We start from the raw sequence: 5510 nt of genomic DNA, 5'->3' as shown, positions 1-5510 counted from the left end.
TTTAATTATTAAATATTTAATTAAATTATTAAATTACTTCAAATATTTATTGTTATACTTATTGTTAATTACTAAATTTAATAATTAAATGTATTGAATTTTAATTAATACATAACTTCAATTAAGGAGGTTCTTGGAGGTATTTTCATGCTTTCATGAAGCCTTCCTCAAACTGGACAAAAGCCTTACATAGGTCCTGGAAAGACTCTCTTTACTACTATCAGTACTATTCACAGTTGTTAAAGCATTTTTACAACAGAAATAATTGAATACTCAATTATTATTAATAGTTGAATATTCTAAAATGATTCAATTATTTTGAATAATTCAATTCTCTTTTTTCTCATTTACCTAGACAATACTGATGTCCCCTTACCATAGCCCCTTATATATGACATTCCAGAAAAGGCAGGGCAGCACTATTGAAAACCCAAGCATTTTTTCTGGCTGATTTTCCACTGAAGTTAGATGAGCATACACTGCCTACATTCACAGAAGAGAGAAGGACTGTGTTTATCTTCCGCACTCTGAAGGCCACTTCAGTAGCAACCGATTCAAATCTCCTGGGTATGGAGGGTCACTCCTGCCCTTGCAGGCCAATGACCCACATATGCAGGGTGTTCACCTGCTACTGTAGTGAAGAGGTACAGGTAAAAACAGACCCCTGTTATCTTCCTCTTTTCTCCTCCTTTATCCCTTTCAGAGGTCCCTATTCTTCCATTTTTGTGAGCTTAATTCTAACTAGTTTGCAGATAAAACCATTTTTCCCAGTAAACAAACAAACAAAACCTTCTACTTGTATGTTTTGTGTACTATCAAGCAGTATTTGGGCTTACACCTGTAAAGACAGGTCAACTTGAATTAATTTTAAGATTAACATTTTTACATATTTAGTTTGGGTTTTTCTAGCTAAGATTAGTAAAGAAAGCATAAATAAAAATTCACTGTGGGGGTTTTTAAACCGTTGGTTAATTTTACAGGCATTGGCAGAAGCAATGTTTCTCTTCCTGTTCACTGATTCCAAGTTATATATAGGGACAGAGAATTCCAAGTTACAAATAGGGACAGTTTAATGTCTTTCCCATTCAACTGAAACTTAAAAAGTAGCATATTTGCCTCCAGCAAAAACTAACGGACTCTATGATAGGCAAAATAATGTCTTTTCCCCAAAGAGATCCTCATCCAAATCTCCAAAACCTGTGAATAGGTTATGTTACAGGGCAAGGGAGAATTAAATGTGCAGGTGCAACTAAGAAATCCACTGACGACCAGGTGCAGTGGCTCATGCCGGTAATCCCAGCACTTTGGGAGGGCAAGGCAGGAGGATTGCTTGAGCTCAGGAGTTCAAGACCAACCTGGCAACACAGCAAGACCCCCCCCCCCATATCTGTTAAAAGAAAAAAATCCACTGACTTTGAGATGGGAAGAGTAGCCTGGATCATCTAGGTGGGCCCAGAGGTAGTGTCAGAGGGGTACATCATGGAAAAGACTCAACAGTCATCACTGGCTCTGAAGACAGTAGGGGAATGCCAGCCAAAGAATTCAGGCAGCCTCTAGATGGTAGAAAGGGGAAATAAACGAATCCTCCTCTAGGGCCTTTAGAAGGAACAGAGCCCTGCTGATACCTTGATTTTAGAGACTCATTATGAACATATAATTCCAGAATTATAAAATAATAAACTTGTGTTGCATGAAAATACCAAGTTCGTGATAATTTTTTACAGCAGCAATAGGAAACTAATACAGAATCTTTCTTCATTAACACGTGCGTGCCATCACACCTAGCTAATATATTTTGTTTTAATTTTTAATTGTGAGGAATATCTTCTTTTAATTAGGGAATTTCAAGTTTAAAAGAGTAAAGCACTGCCCTACTTTCTGTTTCTATGGATTTGCCTGTCTGGACATCCCATAAATGGAATCATACCAGAGGAAAAAAAAAAAGTATCCTTTTTATCTGTTAAATAACATAATTAAATAGTTTGGACACCAGGTGGCACTAGACTACCAAATTTATCAAAGGAGGGCTTTTCAGTTTTGTGACATTAACATATTACTATAAAGGCAATGATGTAATTTTCTTTTAATAAGAGGAATGTTAAAAAAACATCCCATTACATTTGCATCTAAGTTTTTTGACTATTGTTGGTCAGTCACTTAAATTAGTCTTGAGAAATCTCTAAGTTGGTTTCTGACAATTTTTTTTTAATCTAGAAAGATGAACTAAAAATGAATAGGTGTCACTAGAATATGACACAAGGGTAAGAACTTTTTTGGTTCCCAGTGCCTTGAATACTGACAGTATCCCATAGCTGGCACCCGATAAATAACTGTTGAATGAAAGAACATCTCTTGTCCAATTTGCACATATAAATTTGTTTCTGAATAATCTGGAACTTGAAGAAAATCCTTTTGTCCAAGAATTTTTAATTTAGCACTATTCATACAGTACTCGTTTCTTTAAATGTGCTTGCGATGCATTCTCCTTTGTGCTAGAAATGAACAGCCATTCCTCATTACATGGAATCTGCCCTGCCCCCCAACCCAGGTGTTTCCAGTTCTAACCCAACAGCCCTAGGCTTCCTATTCTCCTCCCAGTGTCTGTGAGTGATCTCAGGGGAGACTGTGAGTGTGGTCCACAGTGGACCAGAAGTCACACACCTCTCTGGATGCAGGGGCTTGCACGGTACCTACCTGTGCCCTTGGACACTTTGTGCCCCTCTGCGGCAGGGCATTAAGCCCTCTCCTGTTGCCTGTTGCCTGTCACGCCCTCCAAGTCAAAGTGAAAACGTGTCCGCTTCAGAGACTTCTTTCCAGTTGTAGGGATGGAAAAATAACTTTCTCTCTACCCTTAATAGGTCTTAATTGGGACTACCTATAATAAAAGAGAGATTAACGTGAGAAAAACAGTTTATTACCATATATACCTCATGTATATTTGGGAGAAAACTCTGAGAAATGTGTCAACATTTAGAGTGGATCTCAAAAGAAGCGTTTAAACTTCAAGCTTGAATATCATCGTTCCAGGAAAAAAAGAAAGAAGGGTATAGGGAAAGGTCTGGAAAACACCATAAAACAAAGGTAAGGTTTTTTCATGCAGATTTAAATTCAAGCCTTCTCCCTTGGTTATGAGTCTCTACTGATTTACTCTTTTTCCCTGGTGCAGAGAGAGAGACACCTTTACAAATGGAGACTGCCTTTAAAGATGTAAATTTCTCTTTTAAAGGGTAACTTTTCAGAAATACTCCTGTGTCTGCAGTTTCTCAAAATAACCAGCTCAAAATAAGCAACATGCCAAGGAGGCATATTTTGGGGTGGCATATTCTGATCTCTTACAGTCATATTTGGTGTGGTATGTTCTGATCCCCAACACAGTATACTCTGTCCCCAGACATCGTGTAAATTCTGATTCCTTCATAGTACTTTGTTCTCGCTGTGTTCACATTGTTTTACATTTAGAAGTGTACAGTGGCACCAGATTATAATTTCTGGAGATAAAAGGTAATACTTTATCCTTTTTTATATTCCCAATACCCAGCCAATACTGGGAATAAATAGGAAGAAAAGAGAGGAGAGGAGAAAGGAAAGGAAAGGAAAGGAAAGGAAAGGAAAGGAAAGGAAAGGAAAGGAAAGGAAAGGAAAGGAAAGGAAAGAAAAGAAGGAGAGAGGAGAGGAGAGGAGAGGAGAGGAGAGGAGAGGAGAGGAGAGGAGAGGAGAGGAGAGGAGAGGAGAGGAGAGGAGAGGAGAGGAGAGGAGAGGAGAGGAGAGGAGAGGAGAGGAGAGGAGAGGAGAGGAGAGGAGAGGAGAGGAGAGGAGAGGAGAGGAGAGGAGAGGAGAGGAGAGGAGAGGAGAGGAGAGGAGAGGAGAGGAGAGGAGAGGAGAGGAGAGGAGAGGAGAGGAGAGGAGAGGAGAGGAGAGGAGAGGAGAGGAGAGGAGAGGAGAGGAGAGGAGAGGAGAGGAGAGGAGAGGAGAGGAGAGGAGAGGAGAGGAGAGGAGAGGAGAGGAGAGGAGAGGAGAGGAGAGGAGAGGAGAGGAGAGGAGAGGAGGAAGGAAAGGAGGAAGAAAAGGAAAGGAAAGGAAAGGAAAGGAAAGGAAAGGAGGAAGGAAAGGAGGAAGAAAAGGGGGAAGGAAAGGAGGAGGGAAAGGAAAGGAAAATGAAAAGGAAAAAGGAAAGGGAAGGAAAAGAAGAGAAGGCTGTCTCATCATCAGGCTCAGATTGCAGATGGGTAAAATAACTGTTGCTGATTTCTTAAAATTTAAATATGGGTGTGTGGCCAGTGCGATAGCTCACACCTGTAATCCCAGCACTTTGGGAGGCCGAGGCAGGCAGACCACCTGAGGTCAGGAGTTCGAGAACAGCCTGGCCAAAGTGGAGACACCCCATCTCTACTAAAAATACAAAAATTAGCCAGGCATGACACGTGTAATTCCAGCTTCTTGGGAGGCTGAGGCACAAGAATCGCTTGAACCCAGGAGGTGGAGGTTGCAGTGAACAAAGATTGCGCCACTGCACTCCAGCCTGGGCACCAGAGCAAGGCTCCATCTCAAAAAAATAAAATATATAGGCCGGGCGCGGTGGCTCAAGCCTGTAATCCCAGCACTTTGGGAGGCCGAGACGGGCGGATCACAAGGTCAGGAGATCAAGACTATCCTGGCTAACACGGTGAAACCCCGTCTCTACTAAAAAATACAAAAAACTAGCCGGGCGAGGTGGCGGGCGCCTGTAGTCCCAGCTACTCGGGAGGCTGAGGCAGGAGAATGGCGTAAACCCGGGAGGCGGAGCTTGCAGTGAGCTGAGATCCGGCCACAGCACTCCAGCCTGGGCGACAGAGCGAGACTCTGTCTCAAAAAAAAATAAAATAAAATAAAATAAAATAAAATAAATATATATATATATATATATATGGGTATGTGCATATATGTTTAATCCAGGAAAAGCATAAACAGATTTACATTTATCATTTCGATATAATTTCCATTTGCAAACTCTTGGATGGTAAATATAATGAGACCTAAAATTAACGCTGTCTTTCCTCTTTAAAAAAGATAAGGAATTTGAATGCAAATTGTAATATTTTTCTTCAAAGGGGAATGATTTGCCACTCTTTAATTTGATAAAGTTCTTTATGCTTCAAATACATATCCAGGCTTTAAATATTAATAAACTTCAGAAAGCAGAAATAAAATCCTTAACCCTTCATGAATTAATTATCACAATTTAAAAACTCCAGTTTTACAAGGCATATCACAAAGTGCAAAATGGATTTTCCAAATCATGTCTTCTTTGTGGTAATAACGCATATGATTAAATAAAATTTTACATGTGTTAAACTGAACATTAATACTATAATTCAAACTTCTGATTTTGTGATATTATATAATTTCACCTATAAACTTTTGCATTATATGAAATAACTATAATTATTTTTAATCAACTTTTATTTTTTATTACAGTGCTATACTTGAATAGTATGAAAGATCAAAGATTGACCAGTGCAGTGGCTCAAGCC

This window comes from Macaca nemestrina, chromosome 6, assembly GCF_043159975.1.
Source record: "Macaca nemestrina isolate mMacNem1 chromosome 6, mMacNem.hap1, whole genome shotgun sequence".
Classification (NCBI taxonomy): Eukaryota; Metazoa; Chordata; class Mammalia; order Primates; family Cercopithecidae; genus Macaca; species Macaca nemestrina.
This window is presented reverse-complemented; position numbering follows the sequence as displayed.